This window comes from Prionailurus bengalensis, chromosome B1 (assembly GCF_016509475.1).
Source record: "Prionailurus bengalensis isolate Pbe53 chromosome B1, Fcat_Pben_1.1_paternal_pri, whole genome shotgun sequence".
Taxonomy (NCBI): domain Eukaryota; kingdom Metazoa; phylum Chordata; class Mammalia; order Carnivora; family Felidae; genus Prionailurus; species Prionailurus bengalensis.
The window spans coordinates 203,608,692-203,627,994 of NC_057344.1; positions in this window are offsets into that span (position 1 = coordinate 203,608,692).

Sequence of the window (19,303 nt, forward strand, 5' to 3'; positions counted from 1 at the left end):
CTGGGGCCCGGCCGCACGCCGATGGCCCCTCCCGATCAGTCTGTCCCCACACCGGGCTGGCTGGGAACCCCTGTCTCCTGGCCCACCCTCGTGTCCAGGTAACGGGAGGGAAACGGGACGCCAGGGGGGCTCACGCGGGGGCTGGATTGGGGCGAAGGGCGAGGAGTCCACAGGTCAAGGGCGCCGCAGAGACGGGGGTTGTTGTAGACGGTGGTGGGGCTATCAGGGAGGTCACTAGAATGCGCACTACTGTATTACGTTATATACGGCATTCCATGTTTTATCCCCTCAGGAATATGTGAGTTTAGTTACCGTCGGCAACAGGGGATCCGAGAGCCTCTCAGGCCCCAGACCCAGGAAGCCCGGAGGGCGGCCTCTCAGGCGCTGCGCCAGTCCAGGCTGGGACACCGGGCAGGGAGCAGCGAGGAGGGTGGGCGGGCGGGTGGGCCCCGCACCAGCCGAGGAGAGGCCTGGGAGGAAACCGCCCTGTCCACACCATGATCTGGGGCGTCCAGCCCCCGGCCCGGAGGAGATCCGTGTCTGTATTCACAGCTCTGCGGTCACGGCAGCCGAGGAAGCGACACAGGCAGAACCCCCCCCCACACACCGCGCGGGGCTCACCGGTTGGTTTGCTCGTCCAAGGCCTGGTCCTCACCCTTCTCCTCTCGGGACCGTCTCCTCCCCTGACCTCCCCAGGGCTCGAGGTTCTCCTGGGACCTTCTGGACCATTCTGCTCATCTCCCCCCCCCCCCCCCCCCCCCCCCCCCGCTGACCGCAATCCTCGGACCAGCTCCTCCCGCGGAACAGGCTGCATCTTCTTACTAACCGCCCTCCGCATCCTCCGTGGACCGCGTTCAGTAACCCGAAAGGCCCTTTACACCCTCGAAAGTCTTTCTGATGGCCCGCCATGCGCTAGGCGTGCGTCACCCTGTTCGACGGCCCGAGACTCTCCGTTCTGGCTTCTGCGCCTGCACCACACGCGGGTGCCAGCCCTGACCTCCGGATCTGAGCACACCCCGTGAGCCAGCCCAGCCCCCACGCTGGAGCCCACCCCTGCCCCCGCACCCCCTCCCCGCTCCCGCTGGAGGGAGGGGTGCTGAGCGTGGGCAGGGAGGGTCCAGGGGCTGTGACACCACTCTGCCAGGGTGCGGGCTTCATAGAAGGTTTCTGAGGCTTTTTGGTAAGTTGTCGGGCTGCCGGAAATGGGATTCCATCCCTAAGAGAATAATTTTGTCGGTGTCTCCGTCCCGCTTGGGGACAGCTCCCCCCACTCTCATCTTTAGAATTTGGACAATTTCATCCTTGAAAGAAAAGCTAGATTTGTAACCCGGGGAGGGTCCTCAGGGCTCCCAGGGTACCCCAGACAGAAGGGAGGGAGGGAGGGAGGGAGAACACAGAGAAGTAGCCAGAGCACCGGGTTGAGAGCCCGGATCGGCCACAGTAGCTGTGTGACTCTGGACGTGGCACTTAACCTCTCTGTGCCCCGGCTTCCTCAGTTGCAGGATGAGGACAATCGACCTCGGGGTTGCCGGGAGCTCAGGTAAGTGAAGACACGTGAAGCCCCCCGGGCCAGGCGACACACACGCAGAGGTGCCCGCAGAGCTCAGCCACGCTCCCGGAGGCTCCCTCCGCCGACGAGTGTGAGGGGCCGAGAAAGGTCAGATACAGCGGGGGCCTGGGGGGTGCCGAGGGGGTGCGGCCAGCCCCTCCCCACACGCAGGCGGAGATTCCGGGAGAAGCTCGAACTTGTCTTCGAGGACAGCAGGCTGTGGTGTTGAGCGGGGAGCAGCCCCCCCATCCTGGGCTCCTTGGCTCTAAAATGGGGGTGACAATAACCAGGTGATGCGTGAGCCCTTTCCTTTTTCAGCAGAAATGCACCGAACACCCCAGTTGGGCGGGGCCTGTGCGGGACGCTGGACACAGAGGGGAGGCGGACCCCCCGATGCAGGCACGCAGGGGCGGTGGGCCAGGGCGCGCACTGACCCAGGCCGGGGGGGTGGGGCCTTGCGAGCTGTCGTCACCATCCAGGAGAAGTGAGGACGGAGCTACGCTACCTTCCTGCCGTTTAATCCAGAACGTTCCACCGCACGTGTGGTCGAGTAGACAGGGAAGCCACGCGGGGCTTTTCCGGCTTGAATTTCGGTCCCTCTATGCCTTCCCAGCTGCGAGCAAGTTGCTTAACCCCCCGTGTCCCTCGGCTTCCTCACCCGCGACGTGGGGCGACAACAAAGCATCCGCCTCACGTTGCCCGATTTAAATGAAAGCGTCGCGGATGATCCCAGCCAGGAGAAGTAGACTGAGTTTCTGGAGGCTTCCAGGGAAAGCCCCTCCCTCGCGTGAGTCTGGCACGTCGCAGGCCCCGAGTGCATATCTGTCAACGACCAGAACTGTGTTTGGTCGGCGGCCACGGGGTGTGGGGAGCCGGGAGGCGTAAAGACGATAACGGCTCTGACAGGTGGTGAGCTCCCGGTCAGGGGAGGCATGCAAGAAGTGCACTCCTGGCCACCAGCCCACCTGGCCCGAGTGCGGACCGGCTGGCCTCCAGGGCCTGCTCCCACCCAGGAGCTCGTGAGTCCACGATTCTGAGATTGGGGGATCCTCCCAACACCTCCCACACCCCTTCGGGAAAAGCAGTGACAGGAAGGGCTGCTTCCTCGACAAGCTCAGGTGCAAAAGGCTGGGCGGTCGCCCGGGTCACCGGATCCTGTGACTCCAGGATCTTACATGAGCACCTGCTGTATGACCACCGTGCCTGGCCCGTGCCAGCCGCCGCACCCACTTTGTCTTTTCCATCCCCTCCAGCGACAGGGACGCTGGCTGGAGGGGAGAAGTGAGGGCCCAGGGGGCTGAAGGACCAGCTGGAGGACAGGGGACCCTGGTGCAGGTGAGACTTTCTGGGTAAGATCCCGAGACCCCTGGGGCCCACACCTCGATTAGGCTGTGCACCCCGCTGCTTTGTGTCCATTATTCTAAACTGCCACGACCTCAAGCTTCTGCATCCGGAGAGCTCAGGGCCCCGGGCCGCGGAAGCGCTGCGGGCCCCCTGGGCTATCATGCTCGGCCCCCGGAGTGGGCGAGAGCCGATTAATTGTTCATAAAGCACTTAGACACTCTCAGGCGACAAGAGCTGTGTCACACCAGCATTGTTTCATTACCGTCCCTTGGAGACGGAGCCATCAGCGAGCGAGGTCTGGAAACAGGCCTCGGAGCCAGGGCCGGGCCTCGCTGCAGCCACCCTGGGGACTGTGGGCAAGTCACTTAACTCCTCTCAAAACCCCCGGGGCACCGGGGCGGGGCGGTGGGGGGGGGGGCTCCTGAGAGCAGAGAACTCCGCCGGCCCCTCGCTGGAGCACCCCGCTCTGCCTTTGTGCGCCCCACCCTGTGCGTCCTCCCCCCCAGCTGCCTGGGTCTGCGTGGGACGCCGAGGGTCTCGGCGGGCCAGCGACCGGCCTCACGGGTGCTGGTTGTGACTGAGCGCGTATAACTGTGTGCACCAGAGCCGGGCACCTGCGGGCACCTGCTGGGCGGAGCTCCAGCTGTTCGTGCATCCAGCCCTCTCCTTCCCTGCGGCCAACGTCACAGCCCCTATTGGGGAACGCTCTGGAAGCAGCCTCAGGATGCGGAGACGGGTGAGCGGGACAGCTGGTCCCGGAGCAGCCGTTCACCTGGGGGCTGAGCCCGCACAACCCATGGCCGCAGCTGTGCCAAGGGTGGCAAGCACCGGGGTCGGGACTGAGAGCAAGTGCAGGGACAGGACGCTATGCAGCCCCCCCCCCCCCCGCCCCTGTCCTCAGGGGAGGAAAAGCACTCTATGACCATTTTTCTGGCGCGGCCTCTGGGGACGCCTCTCTTCCTCTTCTGCAGACCCAGGGTCTTTGGGGAGACCCCCCTCCCTCCTCCCCTGAAGCCTCCCAGCCCGTCCTGCCCCTCGGTGCCGGGAGGCCTCGCTGAGCCGTGTCCCCACCTGCTCCATGAGCACCAGGTCCACGCTGGACCAAGGGGGGCCGCCCAGACAGCCACGCCTCTGTGGTTCTACCCGACCCCCCCTCCCCGGGCGCCCCCGCCCCTGCCCCAGCCAGATGTGCCCAGGGGTAGCAATGCCCGCATTCTGGAAGTGCCCGCGGCCGTCCCTGGGGTCAGCCCGAGAAATCCAATGCAGAACCAAGAGACGGTTCTGGAGCAGACCCCCGGTTAACCCCCGGCCCCCACCTCCCAGCTGCAGGACCTCAGCGGGGACCCCCGGCTGTTGTTCCCCCACTTTGTCCGTCTGGAAAGCGGACCACAGTCCCTAGCGACAGACGCGGGGCCGCGGGGAGCCGCGGGGAGCTCGCCCGGGGAAGCGACACGGCTCCCGTGACCTCAGACACACCCCTCCGCACCTTGAACCTCACTTCGCCCTCGTGGACCCTGCCGTCCGCCTTCTCCGATTCTCCCAAGGGCAGTGGAGGCAGGGAGTCTCGGCAGGGCTGGGCGCCTGCCGTGACACAGCCTCTCGGCCTGTCTTGGTGTGTGTCAGGCACCGGGGACAAAGCTCAGGGGTCCCTCGCAGCCAGCAGACCGGATCTTGACTCTTTTCCTTGTTCCCAGGCCCTGGGGGCCGGTCACGTGCGCTCCCATGTCTGTGCTTTGCCCGGCCTGGGCCAGCCTGGTGACATCCACCCCATTCTCCGGGAGGCTGACCTCTCTTCCCACCGTGGCCCTCCCCCACCACACAGTACAGTCTCCCCCAGCCCGGGGCTGACGGCCCACAGCTCCTCACGGATGCTCGTCCATCCCCAAGAGCCCGTGAGTGGTGGCCCACGCAGTGGCTCCCGCGGGCCCCCCAGAGCGCCCACCACTCGGGAACAAGGAGGCCTTTGCCCGGCGGCCTCACCGGGAAGGGCTTGGCCGGGAGCCCTCCCCGGCCCATCACTTGTAACCGCGGTGCGGGGAGCAGACGTGCAGGGGGCATAATTCGGAGGGGAGCGGTCCCCCGGCTCCCTCCTGCGTGTGCAGCCCCCGCACCAGCACAGTGCCTGGAACGCAGCAAGGGTTGCTGGGCATAGCCCAGCGGGGACGTGCAGTTAGCACGGCTGCCTGGGCACCCCCACCGCGGGGTCCTGCCTCCCTGAGCCAGGAGCGCTGGGTGATGGGTGGGCCCGGCACCCGGCCAGCGTGTGACTCTCCCCACTTGTGAGCCGACAGCCCAGGGTCCAGGTGCCCCCCCGCCCCCCCGCTCCTGCGCCAGGCAGGGCGTCGGCAGCCGCTGAAGGTCCTGCCAAGGCCTCACCGAGGGTGACGGCAATCCCATAATTGCCCCCATTAGGCCCCTCCCCCAGCGTGAGCACCAGGCGGAGGTCAATACAAGTCATTTGCTAAATGATCGGAAAGTGGACAGGTCAGATTACCCCGGCCTCGCTTCAGAAGATGTGGAGGAGGTAAGAGCCTGCTGGAGGGAAGGGCTGAGGCGGGGAGGGCAGTGCTCGTGCCCCTACTGTGCTCCAGCACCGTGCTGTCCTGCAGGCCCGCGGCCACGGGCGCCACGGCGTGGACCCATAAACACAGGCGAGGAAGTCTCGGGTATGAGCCAAACGCAGGGGGCGGGTGGAGGCTCAAGATCTAAAGGAAAGACCCTCCCTGCAGACACAGCGAGTGCCAAGGTCCTGAGGCAGAACAGGGCCGTGCGGACACTGGCACCCCTGCCGTGCGGGCCTCCCTACCGCCTCTCCGCTGTTCTCCCAAGTTACGGACCCGCTCGTCCCAATGGTCCCTTCTTTGCGGAGGGAGGCGAGGCGCAGGGGAAGGAGGTCCTTGGAATCACGGGCCCCACCACCCTGTGCTGAGTCTGCTGGGCCCAGGGTGGGGGGTGGGGACCTCGGCATCGTCTTCCACGTTCGCCCAGTGGGGAGCCCGCTGCCAGAGGTCGAGCCGAGGGCCCTGTGGCTCCTTACGGCCTTCCTGCCACGCGCACCCTTAGTCTCGCTGGACCCCACCTTTGCACCTCGACGCAAGTTCACCCATCCATCCACAGACCCCTCATCTTTGTGCGGGGCCCCAGCAGGCATCGAGGACTCAGTGCGTCCGACACGAAACACCCGGTCCCCTCCGAAGCTGCCCTTGCCCTGTTTCCTCGGTTTCCTTCGGTTCCAGCAAGAGCCGCCCTTTGCTGCCGAAGTCTGAGTCCCCGGAATCAAGGCTCTAACGTTAGCGTCACGGGGGCCGTCCATCGCCGGTCACTTCGCCCGGTGCTGTGTGGCCCTGCAACGCTTCTCCTGTGGCCCGTGAGTCACCAGCGGCAGGCGCCACTGGTCCCCGTGTTGTGTGAAGAGATTGCCCACAGAGGGGTCAAAGGGGAGTGGCCAAGGGGGGGGAGGAAGAGAGGGCAGGAGGGCCTGATGGCTGGGTGACGTGCCCGCGTGGATTCACTCATTCGTTGCTACATTTGTTCGTGCCCTAAGCACCCACCGAGCGCCTCCTGAGTGCTGAACATTCACCGAGCACCTCCTGCGTACTAAGCGCTCACCAAGCACCTCCTCTGTACTAAGCACCAGCTAGCACCTCCTGGCAAATCACCGGTCCCAGTGATGTGGAAGATGTGGACCGTTCAGTAGTAAGCTCGTGGCTTCCTCTGGTGGCATCGTATTGGACAGATATCGCTGTGCTGTGTGACTGGAGCAGGGACAATACGTGCTTCGTGTATCCAAGCCCACGGAGCTTAGGGGTGGCTCACTACCCCGGAGCGTAGTGAGGGAGGAACTTCCACCGCCGGGTCAAGGGCATCGCCCTTTTAAAGAGGCATCTGATGGGGCGCCTGGGTGGCTCAGTCGGTTAAGCATCTGACTCCTCTTTTTTTTTTTTTTAAAGTTTTCTTTCATTATTGTCTTTTTTTTTTTTTCAACGTTTATTTATTTTTGGGACAGAGAGAGGCAGAGCATGAACGGGGGAGGGGCAGAGAGAGAGAGGGAGACACAGAATCGGAAGCAGGCTCCAGGCTCCGAGCCATCAGCCCAGAGCCCGACGCGGGGCTCGAACTCACGGACCGCGAGATCGTGACCTGGCTGAAGTCGGACGCTTAACCGACTGCGCCACCCAGGCGCCCCTAGCATTTGACTCCTCTTGATTTGGGCTCAGGTCCTGATCTCACGATTTGTGACATTGAGCCCCAGGTCGGGCTCTGCCCTGAGAGCACGGAGCCTGCTTGGGCTGCTCTCTCTCTCTCCCTCTGTCTTGCCCCTCCCCTGCTCACTCTCTCTCAAAAGTAAATGTAAAAATAAAAATTAAAAAAAGGATTAAAGAGGTATTTGTCGCAGGAAGTCAGAGCCAGTGGCAAAGATTAGGAATCTCTGGGCACCAGACAGAGGTATAGAGAGTGGTGTGAATCGAGACGCATCCGGAATCTTCGACCGTTGCCTCTGCAGCCGGTGTCGGGTCCTGCCTCGGCTCCCGCGACCCTCCCTGGTCCTGAGGTGACGTGCGACCACCTCTACTCGTCCTGGCGACCTCGAAGGGCATCCCTGGGCCCAGCGCGCTGGGGCTCGGCGATAGACCCGAGTCGGACGATGTGGGGGTACCCAAACTCCCCGCCTCACCCTGTTCCCTTAATTTTTAAGCCCCTGTCGTTCCGTTTGCCGAATGTGGCGGGAGGGCGTCTGGCAGGCGCTGTGCTCGGCTGCGCCCGCTGGTCCGGGCCGCGGCAGGCCGGGCGCGGCCTCTCCGACTGTCGGCCCGCGGCCTCTGATGGCCTGCGTCCCCACCGCAAACAGGGTCAGCACAGCGGCGGCTCTCAGGGGAAGACGCGAAGCCCGGGGACGAGCGCTGAGATCCCGGAGCCCGCGGCTCGGAAACCCGAAGCAGCGGGGTCGGGAGACGCGGTCCGACGGCATCAGCCGATTCTGTGAAGACGAGGTGTGCGCGGGAGGGATTTGGCAAAAATACGTGCGTCCCGTGTCCTCGCCTGGGCCCTTCCAGCCCCCCTTTTATGGCTGTGGCCCTGCTGTGCTCTGCTGTGAAGTAACCTAACCAGCGGCAGAAAGGAGCAGAACGGGGGGCAGGGCCGGGCTCCCCGCTTGGCGGGTGTTGACGAGTGTCTCTTCTCTGCCGACTTTCCCGGCGCTGTCTGTCCTCCACGTGGTCCCGCAAGCCCTTGCAGGACGACCGCGCCAGGTGGTGTCCTGGATGCTCCAGGACGGGGCAGGTGACCCTCCACCCTGCCGGGCTGGAGGACGGAACCTGGGGACCAAGTGCAGCTCGGACCCTGCCGGCAGCGGTGGGACTGCCGGGACCCCTCAAGCGTGAGACCTGGGGTGCAGCCCGGAGGCCCTGCCGGGGGAGGACGGGGCGGACGGGGTGCCAGGACGGAAGCGCCCGGTCCCAACCCGCAGGGGATGGCCGCAGCCGTCTCCTCCGCGTCAGCCGTCCGCCTCTCCTTCGCTGTGGACGGAGCCCTGCCTGCCAGGCTCCCGAGTCGGTCGCCGTGGGAGGAAGCTGGGCTCCACCTGGCCTGGCGTGGCCTGGCCGCCCCCCCCCAGCTCTGACCTCGTCCTCCCTGTTCACCCCCCAGGCAACCACGGCACCTCTGCCTCCCTGAAGCGGTCACCGCCCTCCGGGGCCCGGTGTGGCCGTCCCCCCGCTGACCTGCTTCCTGCCCAGGCCGGGCCGGGGGCCGGGGGCGTTTGCCGTGGGGGCCGCACGGTCACAGGGGAAGACACAGCGGGCCGGCCGGCCGGCAGCTGGCCCCGTGGCCCTGAAACGCCCGGGAACAGTTGGGGCTGCTCCCACGGCAGCTGGACACGCCTCCTGGCGGGTCTGGGGACAATAATTAAGAATCAGGTTTCCATCGAAAAGCTTTATTGCCGGGAGGGGTTGTAAATCAATAGACAACATTTTTATCGCAGAACGAAAATTAATTATTCAGTGTTGAACGTGTTCTTGCTCACTTTCCTGCCGGCGGGGGTGGCCACACAATCCCGGGCAGGACGGCCACGGAGAGGGGCTCCCAGGGCACTCCGAGATTCAGGGAGTGGGCGCGCCCGCGCAGGGGCGCGGGAGGAGGGGCCGCGCTCCCGTCCCAGACGCTCTGTGGCCCGAGGCTCCACGCAGGTGCGCGAGGAGCCGGGTCCGCCCCCTCTGCAGGGCACCTCTCACCCCTTCTCTCCGCCGTCCTCACCGCCCTTCCGCCGGGGCTCGGCCTGCTGGGTCCTGCTAAGGGTCCGGTTATGAAGCGGCAGTGACCGCCCCTCCCTCCCCATGTCGGTTTGCCTCTGACGCTGCTGAGTGGGGGGAGGTGCTCAGGGGCTCGGCCTGGGGGAGGTGGGACAGTCGTCGTCCCTTTGAGGATTTCAGTGACCACCCCGCAGCCCCCCGACCTGGACGTGTGGCCCCGATCCTCCCCGCCGTCGAGGCCTCTGGCGCAGAAAGGCGGGATTGAAGGCCGAGTAAGCCCCGGGTGCCGAGGGAGCCGCCGAGAACATCCCTAGCGGGGCCACGGTCTGAGACCTGCTGGCATGGAATCGCTTCCTGGCAGCTGGCCCGGTGCTCCTGGTTCCCTGGGACATCGTTCTCACACCATGGCTCCTCCGCCCCTAACTTGCCAGCCTCTCCCGGCTTCTCCTTTCCTTCCCGCTCTGTCCCAGCCTGACTCGGGCTCTGAGCCTGCGCTTGTCCAGGCCCTGGCTCACGGGAGGCAGAGAGAGGGGTGGACAGGAGGGCTGAGAGGGTGACAGCCAGGCAGCAGCTGCACCAGAGCCCGGGGCGGGGACGAGGGAGGGACCGGGGCGTGGGGAGGGCTGGGCTCTGGGCGACTGGGACTGAGACCCGCCTGCCCGGAGGCCGCGCCCCACCGAGCCTGGCGCCGTGTTCATGCCGTGCTGGGGACCAGCGACCAGCACGGGCACGGGCCCAGTGGGGGACTCTGGGCCGTGTCCCAGACTCTGGGATTCACGTCCCAGGCCATGTCAGTGTGCAGTGTGGCTCCAGCGGACAGGCGGGCGCAAAGGATGGTGACAGGCCAGCGGGGCCGGACGAGCTCAGCCTGAGCGCCTGGCAGAGTTGACTTCGTCCTGAAGGCAGGGAGGTTTGAGGCTGGACGTGACCTTCGGGAAGGTCACTCAGGCAGCAGGAGGGGACAGATCTGGGAAGGTGAGACCAGAATAGGGAGAAGAAAGAGGAGGGGAGGTCTGGGGTGGGCAGGACCCCCAGAGGGGAGACACAGGCTCCATTCAGGGCAGAGCAAATGCATGGGCACAGCCAGGAGGGCTGCATGGAGGAATCGCCCTCACTTTGGTTACTGCCCCCGGGGTCGTGGGAGAGGTTCGGTGAGGGCAGGAAGACAGAGGCCCAGGAGGCTCTCACGGGCTGGAAGGTGGGCAGGGGACTTTGGGTTTGTCCCCACCCCTGCCAGGGCACTAAGTGCACAAAGTCCAGAGTTTCCTGACTTTGAACCTCAGGGCGCCCTAGTGAGGGGTGCTTGTCATCCCCGCCTCCCTGCAGACACTGACTTCGCAAGAGGAGGGCCGTGCGGCAGGGCTCCTGTCTATCTCGGAGCGATTCCCGACGGCAGCCCGCTGGGCTGGAATTCGCCCACCGCATGGCCTTGTCCTGAGCCTCGGTTTCCCCATGTTTAAAATGGGGTTACTCCAGGGCGCCCGGGTGGCTCAGTCGGTTGAGTGTCTGACTCCTAATTTCGGCTCAGGTCATGATCTCACGGTTTGTGAGTTGGAGCCCTGAGTCGGGCTCTGCGCTGAAGGTGTGGAGCCTGCTTGGGACTCTCTCTGTCTCTGTCTCTGTCTCTGTCTGTCTGTCTGTCTCTCTCTCTCTCTCTCCCGTCCCCGCTCATGCTCACTCTCTCTCTGTCCAAATGAATAAACAAATAAAATAAAATGGGGTTCCTCCCTCCCAGGGCAGCTGTGCAAACTCCAGGGTCCCTTCCGTTGGGAAGGAAGGTCGATGCCCCGCCTGCAGCCCAGGGCAATCGGATGCCCGCTGGCCTTTTCAGAGACTTAAAGCTTCATCCAAGAAAGAGAAAGCTCACAAAGGGCACGTCTGCCCGGCGCTCCTGGAGTCCGGAGGCTGGGCGAGAGGGCCGAGGGCCAGGACGGGCCCCTGTCCGTGTGGCCGAGGCCCTGTTACCATCAGATATTAATATTTCCAACACTGATATTCACGAAGCTCCCCGGAGGCCGTGCTGATGGGCTATCGGTGATCATGCTCAGCTAAAAACAGAATATTGATCTGGGGGAGAAAGGGAGGTCACTTTTTTTAAAACCCAAACCTATAAAACACTGAAATCCATAACCCCCCAGTTCCCGGGCTGCAGAGTGACATCCAACCCGGGCTGTGGTCTCTGCGGCCTGGTCAATACGGCTCCATTAAGGGCCGCACGCCTGCGCCCCCGCCCGCCCCACCCAGCCCCCGTGGCCGTCCAGATTAATATGTGCCCCCGCGTTTTAATTCTGCGTCCATTAGTGTCACATTGCCGGCTGATCGGCTCAGCTATCGATCCCGAGGACGGCCGGCTCAGGAGGCCTGCGCCCTGTTGGGGTCAGCGGGGGACGCGGGGACAGCTCTGCTGGCCCGAGGGCAGAGGCCGGCACGTTTCCCAGAGCCCGTCCTTCTGCCCAGAATCTGGTGCCTCCTGTGCCGACCGCGGGAGCCGAGGAGGGTCACGTGAGCCTCCTCTGTCACCTGCCTCCCAGAACACCCCGAGGGCGGGGCCCGCACGGCCCGGTGCCGGGGCCACCAGAACCCGCACAACCAGGGGCAGAGGAGGTCACGGCAGCCCAGAATCTTCTCCCGCCAAGCGCGGCGCAGGCCGCCAGGATCTCTGTCCCGTCTTGCACGTGAGAATGCAAAGACTCTGAGACTTTGTGCCACTTGTTAAGGGGGACCGGCCGCCAGCCTGTGCCCTTACCCCTCAGGAGGGACAAAAGGGACAGAGTGTGAAGAAAAGTCCTCGGCCATGGCCGGCCAACAGGGTCCCCCGGTGGCGAGGACAAGGGTGAGCCCACAGTGTCCGGCGATGCCCCAGGTGACTCGAGGGAGCCCGGACGCCCTCTGGGAGGACAGAGATGCGATGGTGTCTCCCTGGGGCTCCCAGACAGGAGGCGGGGCCGGCTATGACCCAGACGGAAGCCAGGAGACCTGTGGGACCAGGTGGGGCCATCCGGGCAGGCGAAGGAGGAGCCTGGACCGCCGGCCCGGGGCCGGTGAGGGTGGAGGGAGGACCTACCACCGGGGAGCCGATGACGGCTGCCAGGGAGGGGGATCTCCACCCCGCCTGGCCCTTCCCTTTCCACCCCCGACCCTGGGTGGCACAGCGGCCAAAATGCGGGGCGGTGCCCAAGACCACGAGCAGTCATGGGGGCTCCTATCGTGGGTGCAGCTGGGGAGGGGACGGGGTGGCCCTGGAGGCCCAGGCCTCGGGTGGGGCCAGCTCTGCGTCCCGCTGCTGCGGGCGTGGCTTGGGGCACAAGACCGAAGCTCTTGGAGTCTCTGTTTCCTCACCTGTGAAATGGGGGCTGTGAGGAGGCCGACAGATGGCAGGGGCTCAGCGAGAGCCGCCTCCTCCCCCGGGGCCTTCCTCCCATCCTGCCTGCAAAGCCTGCGCGGGAATCTCCCCCCGTAATGACATTCTAGATCCTGTGTCATCGTCCAAACTTTCATATTCCTATCACATTTCCTCATTTGAAAATCATGTCTCGGGGCACCCGGGTGGCTCACTCGGGTCAGCGTCCCACTGTGGATCCGGTCGTGACCTCACCATTCCTGAGTCTGAGCCCCGCGTCGGGCTCTGTGCTGACAGCTCAGAGCCCGGAGCCTGCTTCGGATTCTGCGTCTCCCTCTCTCTCTGTCCCTCCCCTGCTCGTGTGAGAACTCTCTCTGTCTGTTTCAAAAATAAGTAAACATTAAAAAAAAAAAGAAAGAAAACTCTACCTCTGCCATGACATAGGTCTGGGGAAGGAATTAGGTTCTACTGGGATCAGCGAGGACCGAACCTCAGTTAAATCACTGCCCAACCCCAGCCCCGCAGCAAAGCCCCTGCTGCTCCCAGGAAAGGCTTGTTGAGAAACTCATCAACACCAGGGAAGAGCGTTCAGGACTTGGGAAAGAGGGCCCCGGGGCAGGGACAGTCCCACCTGGACCATGGAGGCTGCCTGCCACTCAGCCCCCGACCCCCAAGAAGGGCTTCCCGGAACAAACCGTCGCCTGTGAGGGGAAAGGGGGTGTGAACGGTGCCCCCCAAATCGCCTCCACCCAGAACCTCAGGATGTGGCCTTATTTGGCAATAGGGTCTTTGCGGATGCCATCAGGTGGGATCGTCCGGATCTGGAGTGGACCCCGTCGTGACCGCCGCTCCCAGCGCCTCCGCGGTCGTCACAGCGACTGCGCCACGTGCTGTCACGGTCACAGAGCTCCTCACGTCTGCTCTGCGACGCACACGGGGCCCCCGGCGTTAACGTAGCGAGGGGCATCTGGGCAGGCCGCGGCCCCTGTCTGGGTCAGCCCCGGGAGACGGCAGCCAGGTTCCCGCCACGCAAGGCCGTGACTCCCTGTGCGCCAGCCCCCCGTCCGCCCTGCACGAGCGGGAGGACGCTCAGGCCCTCCCGCCTCCTGACCCCCAGAGGTAAGGATGCGCCGTCAGTTTCAGAGTGCAGGGAGTGCGGGCTGGTTGCACATCCCCAAGTGGGAGCACCTCCAAGTGGGAGCGTCTGTGGGAGGGAGCATCTTCGAGCGGGAGGACCTCTGAGCAGGAGCACATCTGAGAGGGAATCTCTCTGAGCGGGAGCACCTCTTAATGGGAGTATCTCCAAGCAGGAGCCCCTCTGAGAGGGAGCACCTCTGAGAGGGGTCTCCCTTGAGTGGGAGCATCTTGGAGCAGGGGCATCTATGAGAGGGAGCACCTTTGAGCAGGAGCAGCACCTCTAGGCAGGAGCACATCTGAGAGGGAATCTCTCTGACAGGGAGCACATCTGAATGGGAGCACCTCCCAGCAGGATCCCCTCTGAATGGGAGCACCTTTGAACGGGAGCATCTCTGACAGGGGGCACCTATGAGAAGGACCCCCTCTGAGTGGGAGCCCCCCGGAATGGGAGCAGGGAGCTCAACACATTCATCACCCAGGGCATTCATCACTCACCAAATATTTGTCCACCAGTGTCCGTGCTGGGTCCTGGGCTGGGGCTGCAGGAGCGGAGACGAGTCAGGAACATTCCCCCTGGAGGAGGTCCCGGCTTATGGGGTAAAACCTGATGATGGGCGAGTGGTGGGGCTGCCGAGGAAGAGGCCGGTTTCAGAGGCTTTGCGTGAACGCGGACCTTTCTGACTGTGGGGCGGCGCCTCCCCGGGGTGGCCCCACTGTCACCAGTCCTGGTGGCTGCCTCCTCCTGTGCACTTGGCTGGGTCGGAGGTGGCACCCACCCCCACTGTCACGCCAGCCCCGGAACGAGGTCCCCCGGCCACTCCCAACAGCAGGGCGGCTGGGAACCGTAGTCCTGCTGGGTGGTCCGGGGACACAGTCACGTTCTACTGCTATTAAGGGACGAGTAAGGCCCGGGGACAACCAGGAGTGGCTGTCACTGCTGTCCTCCGGGTTCTAGGGACAGGACCAGACTGGCCTGGCTCATGTTTCAACCAGTGCCTGCCGAGAGGGCCGGGGGGCGCCGGGGTCCTCATGCGGTGCCCCCCACCAGGGACCTGGCAGGAAGGGTCAGGTCGAGGCTCAGCCTGGGGTCCCAGCCAGGGTGTCAAGGCATCACCATCATCAATGAGGTAAAGTCCCAGCATCGCACAGGTGCACGCGATTTGGAAGTGGATAGTTGCACAACATGTGAGTTAGATAATGCCACCGAACTGCACACTAAAAAATGGCTAAAAAAGCAAATTTTATATTATGTATTTACCCACACACACGAAAGAGAAAGAGCAGGCCTCTTGTTCGGGGTGGGGGCGCCCAGCACCCTGGGAGCCCGCCTGCGGGAGGGATCCCCAGAAGGAGGTGAACTGGGGCAGGTGGGAGGGGGCCCCGGAGGTGGGGCGGGCCGGGGCAGGAAGCCCGATGGACCGGGGGAGGGAGGCTCAGCTATGCCGGACCCTGGGGGCATTTCCCCAGCCCCAGCCCCAGCGCAGGCCTCCCTCGGGGCTGGTGTGGGCGCCCCCTTCTCACAGAGAAACAGGGTCCGCGGGGGGACGCGTTTGTTTGCCCGCCCCACAGACGGTCCTCGCCTCTCTCTTCCTCCGCCCCTGTGTGTCCTAAGCCTGGGAATTCTAGCAGGCCCAGGACCTCCCCCCAAGACGGGGCTCTGTTACCCCGTCTCCCAGCGAGGGCTCCCGGACCTCGCTGCCTGTCCACCTGCAACAGGATGGAAGCTGTGGGCTGGACCGGGGGGGGCGGGGAGAGAGAGAGAGAGAAAGTGCCCGAGGCTTCCCCTGGAACCTTGGAATCCCCAAACAGAGGCAATGGCAGCACTGTTTGGGTTCAGAATTCCCACTATTCAAACCTGTACTCGCACACGCCATCAGGACTGATCCGCGTTCACAGGTGAAGACAGATCTGGGAGGGGGGAGATGGCTGCTTTTCTGGCACTGGGGGGGCCGGGACAGGGGTCCAGGGGCTGGGGTGGGGGGTGCTGGGGCTGGGGAGGGGCTGGGGGCCGGAGGCCAGGGGCTGGGGGGCTCCAGGGACGGGGAGGGGCCAGGAGCTGGGGGGCCAGGGGCTGGGGAGCCAGGGGCTCCTGGCCAGGGGGGCGCTCAGGGACTGGGGGCCAAGGGCCAGGGGTCAGGGGCTAGGGGGCCAGGGACGGGGGTGCCGGGAGCTGGGAGTGCTCAGGGGCCAGGGGGCCAGGGACACTGGGGGGACCAGGGACAGGAGGAGCCAGGGTCAGGGGTGAGAGGAGCCAGGGGCTGGGGGTGCTGTAAGGAGAGAGGAGGGGCCCAAGGGGGCGGCCAGCTCCATGTGGCCCTGGACCAACCTCCCGCTCCGAACTTCACTTTTGAGCCACAACCTCCTTACCTGGAGCGCGAGCACCCCCGGGAGCTACCGAGCATGGGAATCCGGGTTTGGCAACGGTTACTGTTTGCGCCCAGATGGTTCGATGTCAAAGCGCTTTGGCAAAGGGGCGTGGATTGTCCGTCCCAGCCCCTCCCTGAGACACGCGTGTAGACACGTGGGCGTTTCCGGCTTCTGAACTCAGGCAGGTTATGTCCCACCCTTTCCAAACACGGCCGTGGGGTCTCCTTCTGGGAGACCGCCTGGAGGCTGAGTCCCCTCACCCCGGATCACCGACACTTGTCGCCGGGGGATCAATGTCACCGAGGCCCCCCGGGGAGGCCAGGGTCCCCACCGCCCTCTCCAGTTGCAGAACTCAAAGGCGAGGCTGTTGTTGGTGTTGTAACAGGCCGTGTGGCCTGGGTCTAGTTACACGGGGCTGACCGTCAGCCGCTTCTCCGCAGGGCCGGGCCTCCGAAGCTTCTCGAGGACGTGGCCGCAGCTGCCACCAGGGTCCCCTTCCTTGTCCTGGGCATCCGAGCTGCAAGGGGCCAGCCTTGGTTCCGTGCGCAGATGGGAACCCCACGTCGAGGACAAGGGTGCCCTGAGCCACAGACCAGGTCACCGAACTGCTGTAATGTTGTTAATTTTCCTCCACATTCTTAAAATTCCTAAGCTTAGCACATGACGTCTTCCCGAGAGAGCCCTGCTCCCCAAACACATCAGGAACCACAGACACGCACATGCACACCCATGGGCACATGCAGATGCGCGTGCACACAGACCTGCCTGAACGCGCACACACGCGCCCGCGCCCTTCATTCTAACGACTGAGTTCCCCATTCCGTGCTCAGGGGTCTGCTATCACCCACCGCCCGGCTCTGCACGAGCTGCTCCCTCCCCGTGCTCAGCCAGTGTCTGTCCCTTTTACATAACCCGGGGGCCGGACGCTCACCTCCCCCAGCTGGGCTGGGGGCCTCCTCTGGGCTCCCACGTGGTCCACCTGCCTGCCTCCACCCTGAAATTGTAACCGCCGTTGACGCGGGGCCACACCCCCTTGGTCTCTTGCAGGCCCCGGGGCCTGGTGCATAGTAGGTGCTCAGTAAACACTAACTGAATGTATGACTATCTCCACCTTTTGACCCTTGCCCCCTCCACCAATTTCACTGGAATCTTGTACTTTTGCTGACCAGGGGATGGGCCCGGAGCCCTGCACCCAGGCGGGTCTGGGCCAGCTTCAGATCAGACCGTCTCGGGGTATTCTGGGAAAATCCCCGGAGGAAGCGCACAGACCTTCCCCCCCCCACCCCACCTCGCTGGGGGAGGGCCTGGGGGCAGGGAACTTCCTCTGAGAGGCTGAGGCCTCAGCACCTCCGCCGGGCCAGCCCTGGCGTCTCCCTCCAGCCCCGGGCCCGTCTCTTCCACGAGGGAGGCTGTTCGGCCCCAGCAGAGGCATCCTGAGCGGCGGCCTCGGTTCTCAAGATGTGCAGACACGTCCTGCCTGAAGGATCCCGGGCTCCAGGAACGGCCAAGACGGCCTTGCCTGCCGAGTCTGAGGCCTCGAGGCCTCGAGGGGAGGCACTTGGGCAGCAGGCAGTGGCTCAGACCCCGGGAGCTGGCCGTGAGCCCGAGGCCCCATCTGGAGCTGTGCACACACCGATTGCCACGCACCCGTGTCCCGGGGCAGCCACGGCAAGGGACCGCAGACCCTGCGGCTCCAACGGCACGCACGTACTCTCACCGGGTTCCGGAGGCCGGGAGCGAAACCCAGGTGTCACGGGGCTGGTTCCCTCCGGGGCTGTGGGGGAGACCCCGTCCCGGGCTCTCTCCCGGCTTCTGGGGGTTCAAGGGCTCCCTATGCCTTCCCCGGCTTGTTGATAGATCGCCTGCATCTCTGTCCCGTCATTACAGGGCGTCCTCCCCTGTCCGCAAGCGGCGTTCTCCTCTCGTGTGTGCCTGTGTCTCTCCTCCTCTTTCAAGGACACCGGCCGCTGGGTTTAAGCCTCGCCTCTCGCTATGACCGCATCTACACTTAGGCTCGGCCACTTCTGCAAAGACCCTGTTTCCAGAGAAGGTCGCATCCACGGGGACCAGCGCGGGAATGTGAACACGTCTCTTTGGGAGACACGACTGCACCCACAACAATCTCTGAAGCCCCGGACCCCCTGAGGCTGTCCAAAGCCAGGACACGGAGGAGAGAGGTAGAGCCCCTGGCCAGCCCTGGGCGCACGGCAAAGAGACAGCGGGGACAGAGGGGCAGAGGGGGAGGCGAGGGCGGCCGCCAGGGAGCGGACGAGCGGACGTGGACGAGCAAAGAGCGGAGGGCGTGTTGGGGAGGAGGGGGACGGGCCACCAGCCACATGCTGCTTGTGCCTCTGAACGAGCCGCGGAGCACCGGCTGGAGTCGGCAACGAGGAGGCCGGCGCCTCGGCCAGAGCCACAGGCGACCACGGGGATGAGGAGGACAGAGTCGAGACACCGGGAGAGTGAGCACGGGGACCGCTCAGGGGACCAGCTGGGAAGGAGGGATGAGTCAGGGGCGGCAGGGGAAGGGGGCGGAGGAGGAGGCTTCTGCTTTACCGCCACCAGAGAGGCCCGCGGGGCAGGGGTCCGAGGTCAGAGAGCAGGAGCGGGCGCCCCGGGGTCTGCAGGCCAAGCGTGGGGAAGCCAGAAGCCCAGTCCAGCCAGCGGCTCCTCTGTCCCCGGTGACGGGGAGGGAGGGGAGGCCCGGGCCCCGGGAGAGGGAGTGTCAGCGGCGGGCCACGGCTGCCCCTTTCTCGGGGGGTCCCTGCTCCACACCGATTCAAGGCTCCAGGATGCACAAGTCCCAGGGCGCAGTCCTGGACGCAGCCACCAGCAACCCGTCCTGTGGGCTCCACGCGTGTCAGAGCGGCTCTCAGACCCTCCTCCCCACTGAGCCCGGCCATGATCCTCCCCTCCCCCAACCGCAGCCGTGTCCAGCCGGGCCAACCTCCCGAGAGCAGCCAGGGGAGTTTGTGAAAAATAAATCAGCACCCAAGACAACATAGAGGACTGGGGAGCTCAGTCCACAGTGCGGGACTCATGACGGATACAGAATTCGTGCACCAAATACGTAAAGAGTGCCTACAAATCAATAAGAAAAAGATAGTTACAGATCAAACAGCTCTTTCACAAAAGGGGCAAAGGAATGGCCCGTAAACGAACGGAAAAATGACCCACGTCAACAGCGAGGGAAGTTCAAGTACGAAATGCCATCCGATGCCCAGCAGACTGGTGACAGTCCAAGTGGACGCTCTGAACGCTGTTGAGGAGGTCGGGGTTGGGACAACCGACATGGGAAGCGGGTCCTGCCGGGCCCAC